This window comes from Mastomys coucha, unplaced genomic scaffold (assembly GCF_008632895.1).
Source record: "Mastomys coucha isolate ucsf_1 unplaced genomic scaffold, UCSF_Mcou_1 pScaffold5, whole genome shotgun sequence".
Classification (NCBI taxonomy): domain Eukaryota; kingdom Metazoa; phylum Chordata; class Mammalia; order Rodentia; family Muridae; genus Mastomys; species Mastomys coucha.
In genome coordinates, this window is record NW_022196911.1 from 109,354,833 (window position 1) to 109,362,434 (window position 7,602).

The following is a 7,602-nucleotide window of genomic DNA, read 5'->3' on the forward strand; positions in this document are numbered from 1 at the left end:
TTGTTCCTCAAGAGTTACCTACACTGATCTTTTAAAAGGTCTATTTTACTTTTATGCATGTATCTGTGTATGTGCATGACCGCATGCATATGTTTGTGTCTGCATTTGTATGTGTATGTAGGGGCCTGAAGAGGTCAGAAAAGGGTGTGAGATCTCTTGGAGCTGAAGTTAAAGCCAGCAGTGAGATGCCTGATGTAGGTGCTGGGAACTGGTTCTTCGCAAGAGCACCAAGCACTCTTAACTACTGAGCTATCTCTTCAGCCCCTTTAGTTTTCAAGAAAGGTCTTTCATTAGCCTGGAACCTACCAAATAGTCCAGGCTGGCTGAGCAGTGGACCCCCGGGATCTGTCTTCCCAAGCACGGGGTTTATAAGATATACCACCACACACTGGACCATAAGCACTTTCTTGATTGAGCCAACTCCCCAATCCCATGTTCTTCTCTTCAAAGATAGCATCCAAAGAAAAGGATACAGGCTAGCATTTTCCCTAGTGCATGGGGGTTCTCAAGAATGATGGCCAAATCCCTGGATTCCTGGATGCTCGTCGATACACTAGTGTATAATTACCTCCCTGTGGCCGTGCAACTCAAGATGAGCAAACAGGATTAGTGGGAGGCCCCTGCTCCAGCACGATGGTCCCTCATGCCTAGCTTTCAGCAGAAAGACTGGGAGGGGGGTTAGGGGTAGGGCTGAATCCCCTGTCAGGCAGCAACAACTGCAGGTGCCAGGTGATCCTGAAAACTTGGCTTTTCTAAGCTTCAGAGGAACCCGTAATTTACCTTTCAATTGTTCTTACCTGTCGAGAAAACCCCAAATTGGATTGGCATGACTCCTCCCTTCCCCACCCCCCTAAAGTCCCACCCACTTGGATCGAGCCAGTGACTGAAAAGGAAGGAGTGAGCTGGGAGGTCCCACTCAACACTCTGAGTGGAACCCAAAGGTTATCAGGCAGGACTTCAGAAGGCAAGTACACACTTAGCCCCAGTCGACATGCCCTTGATATTTTAAATAAATGCTACAGTTCAAAGGACTTCCAGGAAGCCTCCTAGCCAAGTCCCCTGCCTTCCAGACATTGTCCCTAAGATTTCAGCTCTTTGTCTCTGTCTAGCAAAGATGTAAATTTTTGATCTTCATTTATTTTGCAGAGCACATGTTTGCACAGGTGCTGCACACACACACACACACACACACACACACACACTTGAACTTGAGTGTGGTGCAGTGCATCCTATACTATCCTGGTGGCTGTGGGCTGGCTTCTTCAAGGACAATTTCATTTTTAATAAGAGGTAAGTGTCACCTATATAGGGCTGTTGTAGAGCAACGTCTGGTCATTTGAATTTCTGCCACACCCATTGTTCACAATACTCCTCAGAAGGACACAGTCTCAACTGGCCCATCATGCCTAAGATTGTTTTCAAAACAAGACAACCGTACCATCTTACAAATGGTCAGGATGGAGCAGCTGATCCTGTCTATCTGTAGACTGTCCTGTGGCCAATGAGAGACCAGATACACAGCTCTGAATGGGAAATGGCCAAGCTATCTAGAAGCTTCCTCTTGCTGCTGCAGCAAGAGATATGGGTTCACTTACCTAGGAGGATGAATTATGACAGTTTTCTCCAGTCTGCCTCAGATTTGGTTCCCACAAAATCTTTTGTGCCAAGAAATCCCCTTGCCCTAAGCAGGCTGGGATAACTTGGTCTCCCCAGCTCCACAGAGAGTGAAATGTGGGAGTTACAAACATTATTTCCTACCGCATTGGGAAGGGCTTGCTGGTCTGGATGCTACTGTCCCTGACATCTCTGTGGCTGCTAAGTGCATGGTCTAAGTATGGGACTCCATAGCAGGCCACCTGGGCAGCCCCTCCAACCATTCCTACCATCTTCTCCACTGTCACTTTAAAAAAGAGAACATTTACAGAGGGATTTATATGAAGGAATTTATACAACACAGAGGCTGCTTAGGAAAGGGGGAGGTAGGGAAGGGAAGGAGAGAGGAAGGGGATGTCTGTAAGCCTTCTTAAGATCTCAGCAGTATTAAACATCTTCAAGATGTTTAATCTTGAAGCCTCCATTCCACCATGAAGAATCTAAGAGTGGCCCAAAGCCACTCCAGTTTCTTTTGTTTGTTTTGTTTTGTTTTGTTTTTTTGGTTTTTTGGAGACAGGGTTTCTCTGTGTAGCCCTGGCTGTCCTGGAACTCACTCTGTAGACCAGGCTGGCCTCAAACTCAGAAATCTACCCGCCTCTGCCTCCCAAGTGCTGGGATTAAAGGCGTGCGCCACCACCGCCCAGCCAACACTCCCTTTTAAAGTCACTGAAGAGCCATACAAATACATCAGATGCAGCACAAGGAAGCTTGGATTGTTTTATATAAACAAACTGTCCATCCATTTTGCAAGCAAAACAACTCAAACATCTTTGAGTGTAGTCAAGAAGGGGGAAATCAAGGCATGATTAGGAAGGATTCCTCCACTGCACAAGTGGAGACCATAGACAAAAGGAACAGAGAAGGCTCTAGCTCCACTGTGAGTGTCATCAGCATACAGTAGAGGAAAGAGGTCCTCAGGAGGCACTACCCACAGAGCTGGCTGCTCAGGCAAGAAGCCCCAGGGTAAGTTGATCTCTCATTACAGCCTCTGAAGAGAGTCTTCACACCTCCTTGCATTTGTGTCGCAGAAGATGGAATGAACAGTGAGCTCATCTCTGCCTTTCCAGATGTACTGTGTGTGATCCAGTGCCGGCCCTCCTCAGCCCCTGCTCAGGCTGCTCCTCTCGCTCTGACCTCCAAAGAGCCCATGGGACCATCCAGGCAGATCTTGTATCACTCTGGAGTCTTGTGCTGGCTTCCAGACCAGGTGCCATGCACAGAGACTGACCTCTTTCCACGGAACAGAAGTAAAAATCAAGATCCCATCCAACCCAAGTGTAGTTAACTATTCACCCTGTATCCGGCTCAAGGATAATAGAGCAAACAAAAAGAATCTCTGGGTTCAGACGGGAGGTGGGCAGAGGAGGTGGGGTCAGGCAGGGAAGGGTGCAGTATCTGGACAGGGACAGAGTAGAGAAGAGTGTCCTGGGTAGTGGCAGCAGGGGACTTGTTTGCCACCAGACAGTACATGAGCTGAGCTGGTGAGCCTTCTCCATGTCCAGAGATGTACATCTTTGTTCATTCAAGTCAAAACAGATTATTCCTTCCCAAATGTCTGCACATTCTAGACAGTTTAGAAGTTTCTATATTCTCCAACATAATGTTCCTCAATTGAATCCAGGGCTCTAGCCTCTCAAGAGGCAGCCAGTTCTCAGCCAGATCCTGAAGAGAGGGCCAGGGTCATATTTCCCATGGTTCCACAGTGCCTGGTAAGTAGCATGGACGAGCAGGATCAGCCCTTGATCAGTCTCCCTCTAGGCCTGTGGACCAAAAGACAGCAAACGTTAGACAGTGGCATACACTCCTTTCACAACAGTGCACTCTTCCGACTTTATTCCATAGGATTCTGGTTAGTGCTGCCCGAACACAGGACACAGAATCTTAGTCAAGGAGCTGGGGAAAGAGGCTTATGCCTGGCTCTGGGGAACTCCTGGCACACTGGGTCATCCCCGAGAAGCCTGATACATACATCTTAGGGCCACATCCAGAGTTGACAGATGAATGTGGCAGGGTCACACCACGAAGTTTACACACACACATGTCCGTGTCCCCAGAACGACAGGGTCTGATTCTCCGTAAAATGGCTACAGCAGACCCTATGCACCCAGACTGTAGGATAACTGACTCAGAATGGATAGGGGTCCCTCAGGGGATGGCACAGAACACCTCCCAGTCTGAGGGCAAACAGGTGAGAGCAGACTCGAAGTGCCTTCCTACTTGTCACCATCCTCATGGCTGAGCGGAACAGAGTCCCCAAGGAGAGTGCCCTACTTCAGTGCCGACTTTGCTGGGCCACTGGAGATGGTGTTGGCCCATGAAGGGGGCTGCTGTACAGGCCTCACACTCAGCACTCATCAGCAACCCAAGGTGAGAAATGTGGGCAGGCCATCCATAAGCACCTTGAGGGGAGAGATGCTTGATCCAAAAATAAACCAGTCAGATAAGCAACATCCCTGTAGGCCATGGCAAGCCAGGGGTATCTTATGATCAAGGCCTCCTCAGACAAGCAAAGGCCAGGACATCAATAACCAATGGAGTGCCTGGGGGATTTGGATTCTAGAAGCTCAGCTTTTGTGACATGTCTTCTAGGCAGGATGAAGAAGCCACCATGATGCCCAGGGATAAGTGAGATGATGGGTAGATGGCCTGGGGCTGACCAGGGAGAAAATGCCTGAAGAGGTTTCATACAGGAGAGTTGGGGATGGGGGCAGTCTCAACCATACAATCACAAATTAAAAAAAAAAAAATGAGTTCTGCTGGTGGCCCAAAATCAAGTAGGTACATTTCAACTGGGACAGGAGAGTCCCTCCACACATGCCTTCATATTCAGACATAAAACCACACCAAATAAGCTCAGAGTTCTCCGTGCTCCCTCTACTTTCCTTCTCTCCTTCCACCCCGGCCTTGGGGCAGTCTCCTAGAGCCCCATAAGCCTTTTCCTCTGGGAGACAGGCCATGTAGCTGGCGAATTAATTGGCAGTGACAGGGCTTCCTTCCGGTTGCTGGGCAACTAACAGCAACGGTGCAGAGGGACTGCCATGAGGAATTTACAAAACAAAATCCGAAGCAAAACACACAAGGCCCCAGACTATCACCCTCAAAGGGCAGAACTAGACAAGGGGAAGGGGGGAGGCGGGGGGGGGGAGGAAGTGGGGCTAGGGCATGAGAAAGTTCTCCCCCACCAACCCTTCACCAAACCGTTCCTACAGTCTTTACTTCTGCCAGCCTGGAGTGAGAGAGAGAAAGGGGCGCAGGGAATTAAAAAGAAGCCTGGGAGCTGAAAGGTCACTGAGAACAGCAGCCAAGGTTGATGAAGCTCGCCGTGCAGAAAACTACAGTATCTGCTGGGAACGCTTCTCCCCATGACACGATTCCACCAGCGAAGCCGCTCTACCAAGGCAGAAGAGCTCACATCTAAGGCCCTCTTCCCTGGCCCTTGGCACTGGACTGTCCTATCTGTTGTTATGACAGAGTAGACAAGCCATACAACACATGGCTTTGCCTTGGCCCTCAACCTCCTGCCTCTTTCATTGATTTGTTGTCAGGATTTGAGACGGGATCTCCCGCTCTGAAGTACAGGGCTAGCCTTGAACTTTAGGAGATCTTCCTGTCTCCGCTTCCCGAGTCTTGAGTTGCCAGGCCTAGCTTCTGGCCTCTTTTAAAACTTCCATACATAAGCAGAGTACACATCCAGTCTATGTACAGGTTGAAGCATTCAGTGGAAAAAAAAAAAAAAAAAGGAAGACATCGAAAGATGTTCTCCCTCTGGTCCCTGTAACCTTGCATGGCAAAAAGGGCTGGTGGACAGGGTGATGTCAGCAGTCTGAGACAGGAGATGGTCCTGGATCATCAGGTTCAGCCCTCTGCACCGTCACCTATGGTCACAAACAGAGGCAAGGGATGGGACACAGGGATGGGAAGGGAGGGGAGAGTGGGGCTGGCTCAGCTAGGCCATCCTGAGGACAGAACACAGAAGGCAGTGAATTCTCCCTGGAGTTCCAGAAGGAATCAGTACTGTAGGTTCCTTCATTTTAGGACACTATGTCTGGCCTCAGATTGTACTGTGTCTGTCCATACTTCCACAGAGACATTTTTTAACCATACAGTCATGGACCCTGGAGCTTCAAAGAGGCCAGGCAACCCTTACACCACTGAGCCAACCTCCAAAGCCAAATGTCATCCCCAAAGATTTTCCAAGAGGGCACCAGAGTGAAGATACAGGTAATGGGAAAGGCGAATTTATTCCTAGCAGTGAGGCAGGATTTAGCATTAGACTAGCCAGTATTGTGAAGGCTCAGTAAGAACAAGGCAGGTCTCTGAGGGCAACTGAGGCCAGAAGGAAGGCTGAGCTGTGACACAGCAGGCTGTTAAATGACAGCATTTGCTGGCAGGGACTTGGCCAGGGGGCTTAATCTCTGGGGTTGGGGGGGGGGGAGCCTTAGCTTTGTCATTTGCAAAATAAAGATAATATTATCATCTACCTTACAAAGCTCTCGGGATTAAATGAGATAATACACGGAAAGCACCTGGCGAATGGCGGATGCTGAAGGAGCGTTGATGCTTAGGAAGTTCCAGCTTTTGAGCCAGAGCTGCTGCTTCTTGCCACCCTTAATAACCTATCCTGCCCTTTCTAGCAGTTGATAGAAACTCTGATTTGTTTGTGTTTGTTTGTTTTGCTGGTATGGTGGAGTTTGGACTACTGTGCAGCAAGGTATAGCTATGTAAGAGCCAATGAGAGGCAAGGAAAACTCTGGTTGTACTTCAGGGCAGGCTGCTCTACAGGAGCTTGAAGCCAATCTGTCTTCGCTCTGTTTTAATAAGGACACGATGGCTGGTGCTTTAGCAGCCATTTTGGTCTCCTAGAGACACATCCTCTGATGGCTAAAGGAAGGAAACAGGGTGGGGTGGGGCTGGATCCTGGCCACTGCAGTGATGCTTGGTTGGTAGGGATAGTTTCCTTCGTGATTTTTGTTATGTAAGAGGAGAGCACGCCTCTCTTAATTCTCTGTTGGAGCGTTCTCTAACAATCACGATAATGGATTCTTCAATCCATAGACCTGAACCAACAGCTTCATAATCACACGGGAACTGGTTCCAAATGCAAATCCTACAGCTCCATCCACCCTAGAGTGTAGGGATGGAACCCAGGACTTTGCATCAGTGGCACAGAGCATCTGCACCGCGTTCTGGACCAAGCCACACCGCGGTCCTTGTGACGCACATTTTAATGAACCCTCCAGTGATCCAATGTGCTCTCCAGTGTGAGAACCGTGGTCTACCAGTGATAGGCTTCACTCTCCTGTGCACTGTGGGATTCAGTGGTACCCCGGCCTCTATACATAAGCATCCTCATCTGAGAGGGATGATGAGAAGTGTCTCAGACGCTGCCATGTGAATCCAACAGAGGGTGGGGACAGTGCAGACGCTGCTTTGGTTCTTTAGTTTCCTTTTCTTGTTCAATTGTGTGTGTGTGTGTGTGTGTGTGTGTGTGTGTGTGTGTGAGTGTGTGTGTGTGTGTGTGAGAGAGAGAGAGAGAGAGAGAGAGAGAGAGAGGAGAGAAAAGAGGAGAGAGAGAGAGGAGAGAGAAGAGAGAGAGAGAGAGAGAGAGAGAGAGGAGAGAGAAGAGAGAGAGAGAGAGGAGAGAAAAGAGGAGAGAGGAGAGAGAAGAGAGAGAGAGAGGAGAGAAAAGAGGAGAGAGAGAGGAGAGAGAGAGAGAGAGAGAGAGAAGAGAGAGAGAGAGGAGAGAAAAGAAGAGAGAGAGAGAGGAGAGAGAAGAGAGAGAGAGAGAGAGAGGAGAGAGAAGAGAGAGAGAGAGGAGAGAGAGAAGAGAGAGAGAGAGGAGAGAAAAGAAGAGAGAGAGAGGAGAGAGAAGAGAGAGAGAGAGAGAGAGAGGAGAGAAAAGAGAGAGAGAGGAGAGAGAAGAGAGAGAGAGAGAGAGAGGAGAGAAAA

General features: G+C 49.0%; 1 long non-coding RNA gene across 1 annotated transcript in view; it reads right to left on the reverse strand.

Moving 5' to 3' along the window:
- Positions 1–2,345: 2,345 nt before the first annotated feature.
- The window catches only part of LOC116079215, a 162,640-nt gene continuing 157,383 nt past the window's right edge, over positions 2,346–7,602 (reverse strand). The window contains exon 3 of the long non-coding RNA XR_004113827.1: positions 2,346–3,413. This is a non-coding gene — a long non-coding RNA (uncharacterized LOC116079215). The remainder of the gene's footprint in view (positions 3,414–7,602) is intronic.